The sequence below is a fragment of the Macaca thibetana genome, chromosome 1, assembly GCF_024542745.1.
Source record: "Macaca thibetana thibetana isolate TM-01 chromosome 1, ASM2454274v1, whole genome shotgun sequence".
NCBI classification, from domain to species: Eukaryota; Metazoa; Chordata; class Mammalia; order Primates; family Cercopithecidae; genus Macaca; species Macaca thibetana.
This window is the reverse complement of record NC_065578.1, coordinates 115,700,805-115,721,567: the sequence shown is the minus strand read 5'-3', so window position 1 is coordinate 115,721,567 and position 20,763 is coordinate 115,700,805. Positions and strand designations below refer to the sequence as shown.

The window sequence follows — 20,763 nt, the reverse complement described above, 5'->3', positions numbered from 1 at the left end:
TACATACTCAATTATTCCATGTGTAGGATATTCTTTAAAAAATAAAATAAAATCGTGGAGATGGAGAACAGATCAGTGGTTATCAGGGGTTAGGAGAGCTCCTTTTCTATGATTTTGCAGTCTGAAGTTGCCATACCTGAAGTAGAACCCAAGTCTTCTAATTTCTGAGAGCATGATCCCCAAAAGCCAGGGAAGATGGCCATTTTAGTATCCAAGGGATGTTTTTGTCCATCTAGAGAAAGAAGCATTTCACAAGGTAACTGATCATTCAGGGGTCCCACAGTGTGGTTAAGCAGGACAGCAATAAACATCCTTGGGTGCTTCCTGTCTCCTGCATTTGGCTTGGGCAAGGAAAGCCATTTGCTTTGGAAACCAGCCAGAATTAAGCCTAGTGAGAATTAAGTCTACCTTCATCAAGAAGCCATCTCCCTCAGGCTTCTCCAGGAGGTGATTTAGGTCCTTTGGTGGGGGCTGATGTATCTGTCAGACTCTGGGGCAGCTTAACGCTCCTACCAGAAAGGACACTGCTGTCAGGGGCAGGACCCCTGGCTCCCAGTGATGGCCCTATCGCTTACTCCATCACCTCTCCAATAAAAAGCAGGGGTCGGACTTGCTCTTGGGCCCTTTCAGCCCCTGTGTTCTGAGATTCTGACAGCTGAGATCTCTGAGGCCTGCAGCTACCTGGGGACCACTGTAAGCACCCCAAGGGCAGGGCTGGGGCTGGCCTCCAACTCTGTGCTCAGAGACAAGTGAAGGCACAGCTACGGCAAAGAGTGGGTAACAGAGGGAATGCCGTGTCATCTGATCCGTAGCTGTTTGAAAACGCACTCTGAGGACATGTCCGTGAAGGACGTCACCGAGGTGGGGGAAGAATGCAGCCTGTTGTCTGGGCCCAGGACACAAAGGCCTGTCTGTTTGCACGTGGGCACTCCTGATCCAGGCCGGATCAGCTGCTCTTGTTTCCTCCTTCGCCATCACAATACAACTACAGAGTTACAGTCTGCCCTTCAACCCCCGCCCCAGGAGAACTGGGCAATGGGATTTCTGCCCACTGGGTGCCCGCTGAGCACAGTCAGTAATACCAGCCTCCCGGCCCACTTGGCTCCTAGTGAGTCTAGAATTTCAATAGCCTGCTGCTCCCTGCCCTCATTTACTGCCCTCTCTCATCTTCCCTTTCTCTCACCCTCTCAGGCACACGTGTGAGTGGCAGATCCAGGGTGATCTGGACCCTGCTGATCATCAGTGAGCCAAGCCTGGAAGCCTGAGCCATTACCAGCTGGGTGGTGGCCAGCTGTGGCTCAGGGCCACTCTAGAAACACTTGCCTTGGGCTGCAGCTGCCCTGGGCTACTACCCTGATCCCTAGGAAACGGGACATGGGGCATTCTCCTGAACAGAGCCCCTGCCAATGCCCAGCAAGAAGCCAGTGTGGCATTGGGATCAGAAAGCCTGGAGTGTGAATATGGACTCCGATGTGCCGACTTACAGAAGAAGCATAGGCAAGGTTCTTAGTCTCTGTAAGTCTTGGTTTCCTTGTTTATGTAAGATGAAGATAATCATTGTTACCCCATAGGGTTGTTAAGAGGTTTCCACAGGCATTCAAGCAGTGCTTAGCATGGGGTAGACATAGAGTAAGCACTGAAGTCATACACACACACACAAACACACACATACAGACACCAGACACATCAGCCACTCAAGATCATTCATTTGCTCATCAGTTATTGAGTGCCTTTTATGTGTCAAACACTGTACAAGACACTTGAGAGGAATCAGTGATCAAAACAGACAAAAATTGCTGACATCATGGCATGCAACTTCCAGTGCAGGGAGACAGACAAGAAACAATAAAGGTGATAAACAAGGAGAGTGTAATAGTATAGTATGTCAGAGGGACTGGGGCTATCAGGAAAAAGAACAGAGCAGGGTAAGAGGAACGAGAAGGTGGGAGTAGGGGAAGGTCCAGTGTTGAACAAAGTAGTCAAGAAAAGCCTTATTAAGAAGGTGACATTGATGTAAAGATCTGAAGGAGGTGTAGGAGGGAGTCAGGCAGATTTGGGGAGAAGGAAGTTCAAGGCAGAGGGAACAGCCCTGCAAAGTGCCCAAAGTGGAAGTGTGCCTAGTGTCTCCATGCAATAGGAGGAGGTCGGCTGTGCTAGGAGAGTGAATGAGGGGGGATACTGAGAGCTGAGGAGAGGAATGAAGGGAGGCTAGATCCAGGAGGACCTTTGCATTGTCTGCTGGGGCCGCCTACCAAAGTTCCACAAACGGAGTGGCTTAAACAACAGAAAAGTACTAAGTTCTGGTGACCAGAAGTCCTTATAAGGTATTGTGTTCCTGAATTTCCCAACAGGTTTTTTCTTCTTATTCCTCTGCAGAAAAGTATAATTTGGGGACCCTTCCTTTTATCACCTCTCCTCCACACGTTGCCAGGCAACACGGGCTGGGCTTCTGTGAGCTTTTCTTGCCTGCCACTGGTCCTTTCTTTCTTCCTTGAACAAGCTATTCAGGCCTCAGAGGTCTCTCATCTTATCTGGGTTTATCTGCAGCATTCTTGGTGGGGGGTCAATGTGCATCTTATGGCTCCACTCCTTCCTGCCGTGAGCACCTGAGAATGGTCATATCCTTGCTAGTTTTCTTATCAGTCTTCCCTGACCTGAGAGGCCCTTTCCTGCCTTTGGTTTCATTCTAGTTGGTTGGTTGGCCCTGCCCTGTATCCAGCTAAACCCAGTCTGCTGTTTCTCTGGATGGGTATTTGTAGAAGGATCAACCCTAAAAATCAATCCAATTATTATAAATACAAATCAATACTAATACCCAGTGTGGCCGGGCATGGTGGCTCATGCATGTAATCCTAGCACTTTGGGAAGCTGAGTCGGGTGAATCACCTGAGGTCAGGAACTCGAGACCAGCCTGGCTAACATGGCAAAACCCTGTCTCTACTAAAAATGTAAAAATTTGCTGGGTGTGGTGGCATACGCCTGTAATCCCAGTTACTCGGGGCACTGAGGCAGGAGAATCACTTGAACCAGGGAGGTAGAGGGTTGCATTCATTGCACTCCAGCCTGGGCGACAGAGCAAGACTCTATCTCAAAAAAGAAAAAAAAAAAAAAACCCAGCGCTAGTGATGGTTCCCTTGTGGCTGGTCATGGCATATATCATTCTAATGATTTAGGAAAGCAATTTGGTAATATGTATGAACTATCATGAGATCTAAGGGTGCCTGTACCCTTTCATTCAGGTATCTCACTTTTGAAAATTTAGCTAAAGAAAATAAACCTGAAGAGGAAAATACTTCATGTAAATAAAAATACACATCATAGAAATTTATAACATGGAAGACTTAGAAAAAATAGCAATGACTAATATTTATTAACTATTATGTACCATGCATCTTTAAGTTCTTAATATATTATTTCACCTAATCCTCGCTACATCTTTATAAGATGGGAACAATGAGATAGAACCTGCAATGACCATGTAACTCCTATAATTTCCTCAGGCACCTACCAAATGCTGTAGTTTGGCCTACTGGCCTTGAGGACTACCCTACAGCTACATTAATCTTGATCTTGTACTCAGCCCTTTCCTGCCCCTGCCCCTCCCTCTGATAATTAGACTACCACAGGGTAAGTGCTATGACATAGCCAATTAATGACAAGAATCACTACTGATTCTTGCAAGCTCTCCTCCTCCCTCTGTATAGAGTTAGGTTAATGACTCTGACAGGACTTTAAGTGAATTGGTTTGATTTTTGTAATTGAAAAAATTCGGGGTGGGGCATTACTTTAATTCCAGCTCCTCCTTCAAACCTTCAAGATCTTCTGGATCCCAACTCTTTTGTTTAATACAGTAACTATCTCTCTCAAGTTTTTTCACTGTAGATCCCACAGCACATGCACAGTGCCAAGAGACCCTCTCTAGGTTCGGATAATAGTGCTGACACTCTTCCTTTCCTACAACCATTTTGGGAAAAAAAAAAAAGGCTCTGTGCAGTGGCTCATGCCTAAAATCCCAGCACTTTGGGAGGCTGAGATGGGAGGATTGCTTGAGCCCAGGAGTTTGAGACCAGCCTGGGCAGCATGGCGAGACCCCTCATCTCTACAAAAAAACAAATTAGTTGGGAGTGGTGGTGCATGCACTGCCTATAGTTCTAGCTACTTGGGAGGCTGAGGTGGAAGGACTGCCTGAGTCTGGAAGGCCGAGGCTGCAGTGAGCCATGATCACACCAGTGCGCTCCAGTCTGGGTGACAGAGCAAGACTCTGTCTCAAAAGAAAGAGGAAGAAAGAAAGAAGGAAGGAAGGAAGGAAAGAAGGAAGGAAGGAAGGAAGGAGGGAAGGAAGGAAGGAGAAAGAAAGGAAAGAAAAAAAAGAAAGAAAGAAAGAAAGAAAGAAAGAAAAAAAGAAAGAAAGAAAGGAAAGAAAGAAAGAAAGGAAGGAAGGAAGGAAGGAAGGAAGGAAGGAAAGAAGAAAAGAAGGAAGGAAGGAAGGAAATAAGAAAAGAAGGAAGGAAGGAAGGAAAAGAAAGAAAGGATTAAAGTACTTATGAACTCCTCATGTAGTAAGCCCAAAATTGAGATTTATCAGCTATTTGGTAGGTCCAAACAATGGGTTGAGTCCTGGGTTAGTTCTTTGGCAAACTGCCTGAGTTATCTGACCTTGAATAGGCATGATCATCCACTTCACAGAATTGCTGTGCAGATGATGAAGTAGGTGACAGTGCTTGCTGCAGTACTTGGCACATCACACACATCCTCAACACACATCCATTCATTCATTCACTCATTAATTCAGGCTGGCTTCTCCTCCATCATTCACTCAACATATGTTGCTAGGAATGTAGATGCAGAGCAGAACTGGTCCTGAGCGGATCCCTACACCTGACAGCTGCTGGTGAGTGTGAGGTCCTGGCCTGGATGCAGAGCCCAGGTCTGACTCAGCACTTGTATCCCCCACAAATTTCTATCAGGAGAGGCTGGCTTCCTTGCACCCTGCCTGGCCACAGCTAGCTGCCTTTTCTCCAGAGGTGCAGAGAGGGAGGGAGGCCTGAAGTGGGAACTGCTATCCCGGCACAGAGACTGCCTTGGCCTGTATGGGGCCATATACATTTGAAGAATTAAGCTTTTCTGGTTTGGAGTTAGTCTATTCATCTTTTTTTTTTTTTTTTTCCAGTGGAAACATTATGTTTATTGAGTATATGTTCTTCAAAAGCAAAGAGCGTTTTTCAATCTAAAATTAACACTCCCTTTTAGGAATGATTATTGCCCACAGAGATTCCATGCTAAAATCACAATCCCTTTAGTGGCTATTTTTTTTTGAAAAAAGGAGTGGGTCAAGTTTCCTGAAGGAAGTTGCTGTGAGCTCACGTAGGTTAATTATTTTTCCAGTGGCGCCCCCTCCTTGCCCATCCTCTTATCACCCACCGACAACCCTAACTTGTCACCCTTATTCTAGACATCAAGCTGAGTCCTTGAAGTGGTTGGAGGGACAAAACAGAATTCCTGGAGACAGTGTCCTAAGGGAGTGCCAGAGGCACTCATTTGTTTGACAAGTAATTTTGGAGGCAGGCGCTCTTCCTTGTCTTGGGATCTTCCAGTCAACAAGGCTGAAAATCTCCCTGCCTCCTAGAGCTTGCTTCTGTGGAAGAAGGTAGTTAGCAAACACATGAACAAAGACACGTTCAGGGAGCTGAAGGTGCTGGAAAGAGGAGGAAACAAGGGTTTGTGGGTAAAATACTGTGCCCATTGTTGTGCACTTTGTAGGGGACAGAGCCAGGACTTAACACCACATGGATCTGGCACTGGAATTCACCTGACTGCTACACAGGCTCTCCTGCATAGCTAGTGCTTCCACACCAGGGGTGATAATCAGACCTTACCTTTGCCTAGTATTTTATACTCTTCCAAGCAATTTCCAGCACATCGCCTCATTTCACCTTGCAGCATTATTATTTCCAGCTTTTCCTCTGAGGCCTGCCACGAATGCAAAGGAAAATGGTAGGAGCAGATCCTCTAGCAACGGAGCCAATTAAGCTTCCTGCAAATGTAGAGCAGTTAAATCCCCATGACATGAAGGACCAAGAAAAACCTTGAATTGGCCATGTCTAAAGCAGAACCTTGTGGGCCGGAATTTAAATAGGCAAAGGTCTTTTCTTTCTCCTCCTGTGACTTACAGAAACTAGTTCTTATTCAGTCTCTGCAATGTGGAAAAGAGTCGCTGATAGCGACTCTCCTGTATTCTTAGGTGCTGTGGGGATGCTGCAGCAGCGCTCTGTCCTTCCAGTGTCTCCAGGGAAGAACATCTTTCTCTCAAGTGAATAGTGCTTACCCCTTCAAGCATCCAGTCTTAGCAATAAGGTCAGCGTTTGACTGTTTACAGAGTATTTTGGCCTACTTGATCATGTTTGACGCTCACATAATCCCACTGTGTAGCTTCTCATAATCTTTGTAACTTTTGGATGGGGAAACTGAGGGTCAGGCTGAAGGCACCCAATGGGTATGTTTCTGTGGGAATGGCAGACAAGCTGGGCCTTGAGACTCAGGATTCCTGACACTGAGATTCCTCCTCGCTCTGCCACTGAAAGGACGCTTGCTTTTGTGCTGGCTTTGGAAGGAACACTTTCTAAAATGTGTTATATATTTGCCTGCCTCTTACAGCAGAGGACACTGGGGGTAGGGAGTGTGTGGGATGGTGTAACATTTTCTTGACGAATATAGGTATTTTTGTGAACACATAGCTCTCCGTTCTGCATAGCATTGTGCCTGGGTATTACTTTTTCTTACTCCACCTTTTGATATCACTGGACCTGCTCAACCCTTGTCCTCTCTTAATTTTGAGGATTCCAATTGGAAGATGCCTATTACAAACTGTTGCAGGCAAATTCAGTAGGAGTGTAAATTGCTATAACTCATCTGATGGGCAATTAGGCAATGAGTTTAAGAAGCTTTAAAAATGTTTGGCTAGGAATAGTGGCTCATGCCTATAGTCCTAGCACTTTGGGAGCCTGAGGTGGGAGGATCGCTTGAGGCCAGGAGATTGAGACCAGCCTGGGTAACATAATGATACCCTGTCTCTATTTTAAAGGAAATTAAAAAAAATTTGAAGAAGTTTATAATTTTTGATCCCATAGTATCCTAAAAGAATATTCAGAAGTGTGCAAAATTATTTCTGTATAAGATTATTCATCATGGCATTATTTATAAATTTTGAAATGGAAAGCAACCAATATAAGGAACAATTAAACACTGATTAAATAAAACACATGACATCCATGTGATAGAATATTACATAGCCATTAAAATTGCAAAAAATCCAATCAAATAGCACTATGCTATATTCATAATGTTTGTTGTAAAACAGCATGCACATTTGAATCACAATTTTGAAAAAAGTAATAAACACAAGTAGAAAAATAAGAGGAACATACACACCAACATTTTATAGGAGTTACTTCTGCATGTGGGGTGATGGGTAGTTTTTTTTTTTAATGCTTTTGTATTTTCTCTGTTGAACATGTGCTCCTTTTGACATCTTAAAAACATGACTGTTCTTATTTAGGCATGAAATATTGGCTACATGCTGAATGAACCATCGAGGTATTGAGTAAGGGCCAGGCCAGTGGGTATGGCTATCAGACATGAAAGTGGCTCGATGAGGCTGAGAAAATGTTTTTGTTGATTTCTGAATTGGGGGCTCTGTTCTGAAAGTCTCAAAAAAGCTGTTATGGAAGGAGAACTATTCTTTGCCTTAAGGATTTTAGTCTTGCTGGAGAGAAAATAGCCCATCAAACTATGAGAGAGCACAGGAAGGAGGGGGTGTCCATGTGGGCCCCACAATGACAAGAGGCAGGAGCTGTGTGTGGGCAGCTGGGCCTTGAAGGGCAGATGGAAAGTCAATAGGAGGAGGAAAGGGGGTGGCAAGGGGTGGCAGGAGGAGTTTCCTTCTGCTCCTTCCCTAGAAATCCAAGCCGCTTGTTGTAGCTCTGCTTGGACCAATGAACCCCAGAAGCTGTGTGCTGGGTCAGAGTAAGTGTTGCCAGACCATCTGTGAGGAGTCTGACCCAGCCTGGCATGCCATAGGGATAACCATGGAAGGGCACGGCCCTACCCAGCACCAGCTGGGAGGGAACCTGCCTAGCTGCCCATTGCCCTGAATAAATCTGGGTTACAGCTGCCAAAGCAGTTTGTCCGGTGCTTGTGCTGTCCTGCTGAGCAGCCCGGTGCTGGCTGGGCAGGAGCGTGGAGGGTGCACGAGGTATGGGCTAAGGCCTCACCGTGGCATCTGCTGTCTGGATAAGAATTCCAAGTCTCCATGTGTCCCTTTATGACTGATAATAACCCTTGGGTTGTGGGCAGCAGCATACTCATAGGAATACTAAGTGCACACAGTTGCATGTGCCCTAGGCCACCACCCCTACCTCCCCACATACACACACACCAGGCCCTGAGCATCTTTAGATTGGTGGGTCGGTGGGAATGCAGCCCCTGTCCCTTCTTGTCCTCATCCCACAGCCCAGCATGGAGGTGCCATCCTTGTGAAGCCCCATCGTGGCTGACTAGGCTCCTGGCAGCTCCGTCTTCTGGAGTGAGTCAGCCAGATTCTGGGGCCTTTGCTGCTCTGAGAACCTGCCAGAGTTGAGATAAGCTTCTGTCTTCCTGGGTGATTTGGGGAGGTCCATGCTCACTCTGCTTACCCACCCCAGCTTCCTCAGCTTCAAAAGAAGGATCAGGCAGGTAAGAGGAGTCCCCGGCTTACCTCAACCTAAATAAGCCACAAAGCGAACTGTGACAAGGCTTAACTGCCGATTGTAGTTGTTAATGTTGGTGTGTTTTGTAGTTAACTGCCAAAAAGTCTTCTAAGAAGATGAGATGCTTTTATTCATTCATTCAACAGATATTTATTCGTTTAATAGATATGCATGTTAAGTGCTAGAAGAAATGGGAATGGAGAAGAAAAGACCCAGCAATTCCACTTTCATATATATGCACCCAAGATAATTGAAAACATATGTCCACACAAAACTTGTACATAAGTGTTCATAGCAGAATTATTCATAATGAACAAAAAGCAAAACAACCCAAATATCCATCAACTGATGAATGGATTAATAAAATGAGATGTATCCATAGTGAAATATTATTTGACCATGAAAAAGGAATAAAATACTGCTAGATGCTGCAGCATAGATAAACCTTGAAAGCATTCTGTGAAGTGAAACTAACCAGATGCAAAGGGTGTTATTGCATGATCCCACTTACATGGGATGCTCAGAATAGACAAATCTCTATAGATTTTTATAGACAAAAAGTAGATCTAGTGGTTGCCTAGGGTTGAGGAGGTGGTAGATAGAACCGAGGGGGTAAGAGGCATAGAATTTCTTTTTGGGGTGTTGAAAATGTTCTAAATGTAATATGGGGCTTACCTCTGTGAATTCAACTCCAAGTTGAGGGGTGGATGAGCATCACTCAGTTGGCTGGGCTCTGCCCTCATTGCTCCCTTTGGCTGGTATCCCAGGGGGCGTTTTGATTGTAAGTGGGCTTGTTGTGGTGGCTGCTAGACTACAATAAAGCCTTAGTTTCTGTAGATGAAGGCTAAGGCATGAGGTCAGACCACGTGCAGGGCAGTGATTCCTGTAATTGCTAGAAAATCAGGCTATCACAGGCATTTACTCCTCCTTCTTCTGAGCCCGTGAAGGATGGATTGGTGGCAAAGACACATGGTGTGACCTGATAGGATATGCCCCTGTTCCACAGCTTCCCAGTTTCCTCAGTCCTGCCAGACAACATCTGGGCAAACCAGCACAATCCAGCCTCTTTTTTTCCATCACTATCACCCCAAGTAACTCACCTTTGCTCTAAACACCCCTGCATTTTCCTGCAATCATCTCTTTTGTTCATGCTGTGTCTTCTGCCCTAAATGAACTTTCTTCGTCATTCCCTGTTAAAATTCTACTCTTCTGTTAAGATGTGGACCGAACATCATCTCCATTCTTCCCACCATCCAGCATCAGGATGCAACTCCCCCCTTCTGTGACTCCCATCACACCCATTATCCTTTGTGGCTGGGTGACAGCACTGTCGCCCTGCTCATCTTCCTATTGTGGTATTTCTGTCTCTACCATGGATGGTGAGCTCCCTGGGGGCAGGTATACTCTACAATGTCAATATGTATCCTTCATGGTGCCCCATTCAATGCCTTGCACATGGTATGTTTTTAGAAAATGTCTGCTGAGTGATGGTGTAGGCATTTTTCTAACCAGATGGGCTATGTTCTGCAGAAACTCAGCATACAGGAACTCACCATTAATGAGTTTGAAACAAGGGGAACTGATTTCACAAATGGTACCTGTTTGCAAGATTTTGAGCTCTCTCCATCCATTTGCTCACTTAGGGCTGCATTCAGCGGTCAACTTCTGCATCTCTGTATCTCCCTGTGCCTTCCCTCAGATCAGCTAGCACATTGCTAAACGCCAGTAGCTTCTGCAGGAAGTACAGGGTTTGCACCACTACTGGGAGTGCTCTAAGGGCTGAAGAGGGAGCTGCTAAAATTGAGAGATTTTCAGTTCATTATGTTCTGTTCAGTTAAGCCATCAGTGATATTTCTTCTTTAGACCTTTATCTTTTCTGCCAAACATAAAAATATTCCAAGCATTTGCACCCATATTGGTGAATTACAGACAGTGACATGATGAATTTTTTTTTTAGCAGAAAACTGTTGTTTTTCCTCTGTGTGATTTGTAAAGGTCTGTTGTCCTTTTGCAGAGAATTTTATTATATGTTAGTGCCAATTTGTTTTCCAGAGGAGCACATCTCCAAATTTATAATGAAAGGCAAGCAAAGTGGGACTTCATGGCCTTGGCTGGACACCAAGTGATAGCTAATTTTTGCAGCAGGGAAGACGAAATAACAAGTCCCTGGATTGCAATTTTGGTTTCTCCTTCTGTTCTCAAACAAAATTGTTTAAATAATAAACTCTTGTCTTCATCATAATTATTAGTTAATGAATGCATGTCTGTATTTCAAAAGTATATTTTTATTTTTTAGATCTTAAATGTCATCCTAGGATTGGCAAATACCTTTGGGCTGCTGACCTTTGATTAAGTCAGAAGATGCTGGTGAAATGAATTAATAGTTCATTTAGCCAAATGAACTATTGGACAAACAAAAGTCTAGTTGACCAGCTGTTACTCTTTAAGGCTCATGTTAGCGACCATCTGATTTTTAGCCAGTACAGAGAAATGATGAGTATGTCCATTTGGTAGAACGAATGAGTTACATTTAAAACTATATATTTTATATTTACTTGATTAACTTGATTTGCTTGATTATAGACTCTGAAATAAGGAATGTCATTGTAACATAACTCTAGCAACCATTTTGGAATCTCATTTGCTGCCAAGAACAAATGAGGATCTTAATTTATTCAATTTCTTATGTCAGAATATAAACTTTACACAATCCAAAAAACCTCTTCCCATGTCTCCAAATGAGGATCTTAATTTATTCAATTTCTATGTCAGAATATAAACTCCACACAGCTCAAGAAACCTTTCCCATGTCTCCCTCACTTCCCTGTTGTGCTTGTTCTTGTCTGCTCAGATCCCTCCTAGTGCGGAGACTGTACCTTGCACACATACACACTCACACATGCACACACACTCCTATCTCCATTCTTTGAGGACTCTGATCTGCTTCAACCTTCAAAGGTGCTAATGGGTTAATTTATTTATCATTCGCCCAAGTCACATACCATATTTCCTCAAATCTAAAATGACATTGATTGCAAGATGCTACATTCATTTATGTACTATTAAAAAAAAAAAGAATCCAGAGATTTGTTAGGCCCTGATGTTTAGAAATGATACAGTGTGAGCCTTGCAATCAATGAAATGTACTTAAATTTTGAAGGGAGGCTTTTGGAGGCAATACCTTAGTGACTCCAATGGTAGAGTGTCAGGCATCTTGGCGGACTGCTGGGGGAGGGCTTTGGAGTCAGATGACTGTGTTGTCACACAGTCACATCATGTAGTAAGCTGCTTATTTCACATCTCCAGTGGGACTGGCTCTAGGTGTGAAGATCCAGTGTATAACAAAGTGAAACATCCACAAGAAACATGTAAGAAGAGGTGTAGATCTGTCCATAGGAAATTCACAGATGTCCTGTGATGCTGCAGAAATCTCATTGACCAGCGAAGCCTGCCACACAAGTGTTCTGAGAACAGTCTATAGTCAATCTCTTTGCCTAGGCACTGGGCTGAGGTAGAGACTTGAGTTCTAATTTTTGTTTTGCTGTTAACTAGTCCAGGGGCCAAGTGTCCTAGGTGGATGGTTTTTGCCCTTCGTCCTCAGTTCCTTATGGGAGGCGAAAGTTAGAGTTCCTCAGGGGAGGCGAAAGACCATGGGCCTTGGGCTTCAATCAGGATAGCTCCACTTTTATGTCTTAGATACTGTATGTCTGTGATTCCCTATTTTTAAAAAATGTTCCTCTGCAAAATGAAAGCTTGAAAGTCATTGATAAAGATGAACTTTATCCTTTTTTCTACTGCTAAAATTCTCAGATTTATTATTTCACTTTAAAGAGGTAGATTATAGAGAAATATTAGATGCTTTCTTCTTTCATGGTAGCATCAAGACAGGAGGGCCAAGCGTTACTTATGTGAGAGGTTGTTCTGTTCCAACTGCTTCCTCCTCACTATTCCTGCTGCGGCCTCACCTATAAGTGAGCCCTTGGGAAGGAAGCAGATTTGCCCAGTGTCTTAGTCTCCTATTGCTGCTGTAACAAGTTACTACAAATTAAATGGCTCAAAACAAGGGCTAGAATAAAGGAGTTCTAACATGGGCTAGAATAAAGGAGTTGGCAGGGCTGCACTTCTTTCTGGAGGCTCTAGGGAAGAATCCATTTCCTTGCCTTTTCACATTTTCTGGAGGCCACATTTATTCCTTGGTTTATGACCCCTTCTTCCGTCTGGCGAGTGAGTACTTTTCACATCTCCCTGATTCTCTTCCATAGTCACATCTCACTCTGATTCTCTTCTGCCTCCCTCTTCCACGTCTAAGGATCCTTGTGATTACATTGAGCCTGTTAAATTCAGTATAATCTTCCTATTTTAAGATCACTTGATTATCAACCTTAATTCTATCTGCAATCCTAATTTCCCTATGCCATGTAATTAACATATACAGAGGTTCTGGGGATTAGGATGCAGTCCTCTTTGGGGGCCATTATTCTGTCTTCCACACCTAGAAATAGGAGTTGTAGTGTGACAGGGCTCGTGAGAATCAGAAAAAAAGAAGTGACACAAAACAAGCTGCAAAGCTGTAAGCCAGCCTATTTTGAGTTGTGACCTTATCCCCATGTTATTGCTAGATAATGTTTATCAAACAAGGCACTCAGGGAGTAGCACATAAATATTTCATGTGGGATTGGTGTCACAGGCTGAGTTTCCCAGAAGCCAACACAGAAATGGAAACTTCCATGAAGAACATTTATTAGGAGTGGTCTTCGGATTAACACCTTCGAAACAGAAGGAAAATGATAAACAATTTGTGCAGAGAGAGAAGTTGGACTGCAAAGCAGTCTCAGCAAAGGTATCTGCTGACCCCACAGGGAACTCTGAAGGTGGGGTGAGGGTGCTAGACCAGTAAAGCTCATTGGATGTGGGCTGCTCCAGGAAGGGGAACGGGGTGTGACCTTGAGTGAGGCATCTCTCTTCAGCTAAGGCACTTCCTGGAGAAGTCTGTCTGCCAGCAAATCCCCAGCAGCTTGAGGGAATAAGTTCACCAATCCTAAAGAGAAATCTGAGTGGTGCATCCCAATGCCCACTACAAAAGGACTCTAGTGTAGGGAGCTGGTCAATGAACTGGGGGGAACTCTCCAAGGCTTAGGTCCTAGAGCAGAGAAAGTGTGGGTAGGAAATGTAGGGATTTTCCCAGGCAGGCAAAGAGTTGATTCAGAAAGGATATTTTTTCATCTTCTACCTATACCCCAGTCTCTGCAGAACTCTGAGGCTCCCTACCTATAGGGAGACAGTCTGCCTGCCGGTCACCTCCTACTCATCACTGGAATCACAGACAGAACAAGTGGTGGCAACACTGGCCTGAAGATTCCTGACAGTAAGTAGATTTACCCAGAGTAAACAAGAAGCTGGACTGAGTTTGGTTTAATCTCTCACCCCAGAAACCCACATGCTGACAGCAGGGTCAATTCCACAGTGTTTATGTGCCTTGGTGGCTGCTGCTCATGGTGGCTATTTCCCATGATCACATCTCATTATTCTTTATTACCTTGTCATCTAGAGGAGGAAGGATATCATGATCAATATTCTGTGAATTCATAAATTATTTCACTTCTTCCAGATGAACTCTGTACCACCAGCATTATGACCCTGGCGTCCCTCAGAACTCTACACAGGGCTGGGAGTCTAGGTTAGCCTTAAGTGAAAGCAGAATAAGTGGCTCCCCGATTCAGGGTCACCAGAAAAATCCTAACCCGTGAGAACCTTCCTACCCTGTTTTCTGATGTCTGAAGGCCCACTATTAGGGCACAACATTTTCAACTTCAAGCTCTGATCTCAATTAAATGTAGACACTCTCAGAAAGGGTCACTATCTCTCAATGAAAGCACATTTTAGATGTTTTCCTGGGGGAAAAAAATGGGATATAAGTAGCAATGCTCCAAGTACCAAAACCTCCCTAAGTCACCTGTGAAAAGCCATTTGGCAATAATACCGAAAGCTTTTAAATGTTCACACTCTGACCTAGCACTTTCACTCCTGTGAATGTAAGCTAAGGAAACTGATCTCAATACTGAAAGGACTTTATACACAAGAATGGGCCAGGCGCCGTGGCTCACGCCTGTAATCCCAGCACTTTGGGAGGCCAAGGCGGTGTTGAGGGGGAAGCACCTGAGGTCAGAAGTTCGAGACCAGCCTGGCCAACATGGTGAAACCCCGTCTCTACTAAAAGTACAAAAATTAGGTGGGCGTGGTGGCAGATGCCTGTAATCCCAGCTACTCGGGAGGCTGAGGCAGGAGAATCTCTTGAACCTGGGAGGCGGAGCTTGCAGTGAGCTGAGATCGCGCCACTGCACTCCAGCCTGTGCCGCAAGAGCGAGACTCTACCTCAAAAAAAAAAAAAAAAAAAAAAAAAGGAATAATTTATAAAGGTGAAGCTTTGGAAGCCACTTCAATGTTAAACATTTGCGAGATGCTGAGAGAAGTGACAGCGTTATCAACCCAATTTTTTAAAGTCCTGCCATTAAAAATTATAGGTAGGAAGCGTTTGTAATAACACAGTGAAAATGTTCATGTTACAAAGTGGAAAACAACCCTGGATTCAGGTTATTATGTGCGTTTTACCACAGCTGTGTAGAAACAAATCCATACACATGGAAATCGAATGAAGTGAAACGCATGCAAATGGTAATGATGCTGTGCTTGGGGCAGAATTGGAAGCAGTGTTAAAGTCATTTATCATCATTCGTGTTTTTAAAATGCCGTGTGATGGCTGCAATACTTCTGTAACGAATGATGTTTAAGCACGGAGCCCTTTACTGGCCGACGCGCGGGTGGGAGATAGCAGCCGCGCCCACGCTCAGGTGGCGGCTGCAGGCAGGGCCGGCTGGGGCCGCAGAGGGGTCCGCTCCCGACTGAGGAACCTCTGCTCTTCTTGCAGACGTAGGTCTGGCCGGGCTTGGAAGCGTCACCCAGCCTCAGGCCGGGGACCCGCCGCCAAGCGCCGCCTCCGCGGGATGGTCCTCGGCAGCCGCCGTAGCGCAGAGACGAATCCGCGCGCCCCCAGGCTGCCGCGAGCTACCAGGAGGCTTCCACCTGAGCGGCGCGTCCTCAGGGCTTGGGCCTGGCCTCCTTGCCTGTGAGGTGGCACTGTGGCAGTGCCCACCTCGTGGGCTGTGTGAGGGCCGAGTGAAATCGTGCATATGCGGTAAGAAAGTGCTTTTCACGGTGCCCTGTCCTAATATGGGCTGCCAGCCTAAGTACAGAGGCACAGTCCCAGCCCAAAGGCCAGTTTCCAGGTGAGCCCCTGTCGGGGAGACCACCAGACGGAACAGTGCCAGTCTACACTCCTGCACCGAGCAGGGGACAGTGTGGACGGCAGAGAGGTCTGAAGTCCCTTTAGAATAAGGATAATGCTTCAGGGTTGTTAAAAGGATTAAATGAGATGATATCTAAAGGGATTAGCACAGTGGCTGATGCTAAAATAAATCATTTTCCCTACTGCCACTGCCCTTAAAACCAGACGCCTGCAACAGCCGGCCGGTACGTCTCCTCATTTGTAAACTGGAGTTAGCAGGTGTGTTGTGAAGATTGAGAAAATTACGCATAGGCAGAACCTGGCGTTTAATATTTGGGAAATGGCAGCAATTCTTTCTTCACTTGATAATCTACAGGCTGCACTGTGGTAGGCACATATGCTTAGCACCGATTCTTATAAGTGCAGGTGAAGAGAGAGAGAAGACATATTGTGTAAGTCGAAGGAGCCAGCCGCGTCCAGGCCGCAGCAAAACCTCAGCAGTACTGTACCAGGGCCCTCTTCTGTGAATGAATCTCCTCTTTGGCCTGTTTGCTGTCTGTTTGCATTTGCTGCACCCATCAGTTCCCAGACCTGGCCTTTAAAGCCAGGAGCTCTAGGATGCTTGTCCCAATCCTAGAAAACAAGTACAGCACACACCAACAGCAGCACCCCTAAAAGCCAGCCCTACTGGCAGTGCAGGCCCTGCAACCCGTAGGTAAGTGGGACACTCTAAGCTTCTTGGAGACAGCTAACTCAGGGCCTGATTAGCTTACTCCCACCTCCTCTCTTCAGGAAATCAGACTGTGTAAAGTAAGAGAGAAAAGAAAATTAGCATAAGTCTATTCCATTGTCTAATGACATGTGTTTCACTTGTGTTAAAAGTGAATTGTGGGCTGGCGTGGTGGCTCATTTGCCTGTAATCCCAACACTTTAGGAGGCCACGGCAGGCAGATTGCTTGAGCCCAGAAATTTGAAACCAGCCTGGCAACATGGAAAAACCCCATCTCTACAAAAAATACAAAAATTAGCAGGATATGGTAGCTCATGCCTGTAGTCCCAGTTACTCTGGAGGCTGAGGTGGGAGGATGGCTTGAACCTGTCAGGTCGAGGCTGCCGTGAGCTGTAATCACGCCAGTGCACTCCAGCCTGGGTGACAGAGTCAGTTCTTGTCTAAAAAAAAAAAAAAAAAAAAAAAAAAAAAAAAAAAAAAAAGTGAATTGTAGTACCAGCTACATTTATAGAGCCCTTTGTCTTTACAGTCATGGTGCTAAAGTCTCTGATCTCATTTAATCCTTACAACCACTCTCACAATGCTCTGTCCATTTTACATATTGGAAAACTAAGACTCAGGTTAAGAGAGACTTGTTGAAGGTCACAGCTAGTAAGCTGCAGAGAACCAGAAAGTGAATCTGGGTTGACCTTGACTCTAAACAGTTTGCTTTTAACAACTATACTCCTTTGAACATATTTACCCTATTTTCTTCATTAAGTAAAATGCTTTCTGTGTCTTAATTTTCAGAACCTCTAATAAAACATTTTGCAGAACATATTTTCTAAGTATCCCTGATCCCCACAAACCAGGCTTTCTTCCCTAATCTTTTAGTCATTGCAAACATGTAATAGATGCATGCTGAGTTTGTGAGCTTGGCACCACACATGACAGGCTTTGGTTAGGGAATTCAGCTACAAGCAACCAAACCCTCATAGCCAAAGCCAGGGGTGCTAGGACCCCTGGCCCTGCAGTGGCCCTGATACGGCCTTTCCATCCTCACAGTTACTGGGACAAAACGTCCTATGCTTTCACCCTTATGTGGCTCCAGAGGTAGGATTTAATTTTTTAAAAATCTGCAATACTGCAGCAGAGATGTAGTTATGAGTCAGGGATGTGTACGTGTGTGTGTCTGTGTGTGAAAGCCAGTCTCTCAGCACCAGCTAAAAATGTGAAGCAGCAAGTCTGTGCTGGGAATTGAGGACACCATATGCTTGTATTTCTAGGTCTTCCTAAGAATTATATAACTGCCCCCAAAGCCAGGGGGCAGGAGCAGGGCCAGCCGTGGGAGACGTTTCCAAAGAGGAATGCTGAGGAAGGACTGACCTTGAGGAGACAGGGAGTTTGCCAGGCTGTGGAATGTTCCCAGCCTTGGGGCTTAAACAAAAACTGTATTCAGAGGGTGAGTGCTCTGTTGAGAACAAACCCTATCTGTCTCCTGCTTTGTCTCGGGGCTTCTCAAGGTGAGCCCTTTCTCTGCAGGTTCTGGATATTGAATTTAGAGGTGGGCACAGCTGCCAGAGCAAGGCCCTGGTAATCCTCCCAGCCATCTCTAATTAGCCGACTTCAGGGATCCCCCCACCCGCCGCCCTTCTCCGGAGTTCTGAGGGTTAGGCAGAGGGGAGATAAAAGCTCTCATCTATTCATAGAATAAGGCTGCAGAAAGGCACCCTGGGAGGAGAGCTGTGGGAGGGAATACAACCAATCAACAAAGGTTTATCAAGGGCTCACCCTGTGGTCACCCTTGGGGGAGGGAGGTATCTGATTGGCCCCATCCTGCTGAGGGCTTCTTTACAGTATTCTTTCCTAGAAAACATCCTCCCCACCATCCTCGCTCCCCGCTCCAGATCTTACTTGACTAAAGCCCATTATTCTTATAGGCCTCACTTCAGAGGCCTAAAACCCAGAGCAATGTTTTTCAAGCTGTGGGTCATGACCCATTAGTAGCTTGTGTAATTAATTTAGTAGGTTACATCGAGCATTACTGTCCCCCATACCCTCCAAAAAAACAAAAACCAAAAGAACAAAGGAAATAGAAAAGAGGCTATCTGAGCACACTGGACACCATGAAGTTAAGTGTTGTTTCAGTTATGTGTATACTGGATCATGATATAAAAAGCCAAATTCTTACTGGTGATTGTGATTAAAAAAAAAAAAAAAGATTCAGAAACTCCTGGCTTAGAGGCTGCGTCTGTCCGTATCCTTCTCACTGCAAGTGTCAGAAACCCTGGCTCAATCTAACTTAGACGAGGAGGACATTTATTATCTCACTTAAAGGGAAGACTAGAGGCGTTGCAGGCCCCAGGGTGGTTAATACAGTGGCTCAACCCTGCCACCAACAGTACCATGCCTTCACAGTGGGTTTTATCCTCAAACTGGTAGTAAGATGGTTACAGAAGCTCCATGTCATATCCAGAGAACACTCAGTGGGAGGAGAGACAAGAGACTAGATCTTCTCATGTCTCTGAGGAGTGAAGAAATTTTTCTTGGAAGCCCTCTGGCTGAATTCACTCTCTCAGTAGAGAATTGGTCACAACTGTATTCCTAAATCCATCACTGGCAAGAGGGTATAGGAGTCTCATGAGTAGATGAGACTGAGCAGGAGATCCCCCTGGAGCTGAAGGTGGGAGAGAAAGGTGGATACAAAAGTGATCAAAAAGTAGGACCAAATGATAGAATGGGAGAAGATGCTTGCAATATCTAAAACTGACTAATATCTAGAATACACAAGAAATTCCTACAAATCAGGAAAAAGACAGCAACCCCATAGAAAAATTAGTAAAAGATATGAACATGCAATTTATAGAAGAATTAACCCTAAAATCTTACAAAATATGATAAAATGCTCAAAATCATTGTTAATCATCAACAATATGAACTTAAATGAGACTTTACATACATTAGACTGAAAACAATTATTAATAGAAACCTGTGAGGTCTGAGAAAGTGGAAAAAAAAAAAAAAAAAAAAAAAAAAGGAAAAAAGGCCAGCTGGATAATTCCAATGATTGGCAGGGTGTGAGGACATGGGAACCTCACGCTGCTGGTGAGACTGTGGACTGGTGCAGCCATTCTGGAGGGCAGTCTGGTCTTCTTGGTGAAATTATATAAATGAATATATCGTGTGACCCACAGTTGTGTCCCAGGGGAAATTCTCACAAAGCGAGGATGTTCCTGCAGTCTTATTAGTGGTGGAATGGAGTTGCCCACCACTTGAGTGTCAATTATTGTGGAAAAGAATAGGTCAGATGCGGGGCGGGCACACAAAAAGCACTGTGCAGCAGTTAGAAGCAATGGATCAGGAGTACTCATAGCAAAAAAAAAAAAAAAAAAAAAAAAAATCTACTTGGTGGTTATGAGCTTTATTGAAAGGTCATTTTCTGTTGAACATGCATACTGAGATGTATAATGGGTGAAACGATGTCTGGGATTGTCTTAAAATACTTCTGAAAGAAAGAAGTAAGGATGGAGTAGAGAGACTAGATAAAACACAGTTGGCAAAATGTTGGTAAAATTGTTCAAACTAGGTGATGGCTACATGGAGGTTTGTGATATTATCTTCTCTACTTTTGTGTACCTTAGAAAATTTTTATGATAAAAGTTTAAAAGTACATAGACACACACACAAAACAATACCCATGTTGCAAGAACACATTGAAGTAAGAAGATAAACATTAAAATGGTTGGTTACCTTTTAGGAAAAGAAAGGAAGAAGAGCTGAGTGTAGTGCAAAAAAGTGAAGAGTGCTGGCTTAAGAAGCACGTATGCTAAAATTGGAACCACACAGAGATGACCATGACCCCTGTGCAAGGATGCCGTGCAAATTCATGAAGCATTCCATATTTTTATAAGTAAATAAATGGAAAAAAATGTAAAGGAAAAAGGTCCAGAAAAATTGGGATGACCAAGGGGAGGGCATGTACATTTGGCAGGCAACCAGCAGGGCCTGCCTGGAGCCCATCTTTATTT

At 44.6% G+C, this 20,763-nt stretch overlaps 1 protein-coding gene and 1 non-coding gene across 2 annotated transcripts in view; both read left to right on the top strand.

Annotated features, from left to right (window-relative positions):
* The window catches only part of NGF (nerve growth factor), a 1,213,865-nt gene that overhangs the window by 84,854 nt on the left and 1,108,248 nt on the right, over positions 1–20,763 (top strand). The window lies entirely within an intron of this gene.
* On the top strand, positions 20,538–20,641 carry LOC126944730 (U6 spliceosomal RNA). The gene has a single exon (XR_007722163.1). It is a non-coding gene; the product is annotated as a U6 spliceosomal RNA (small nuclear RNA).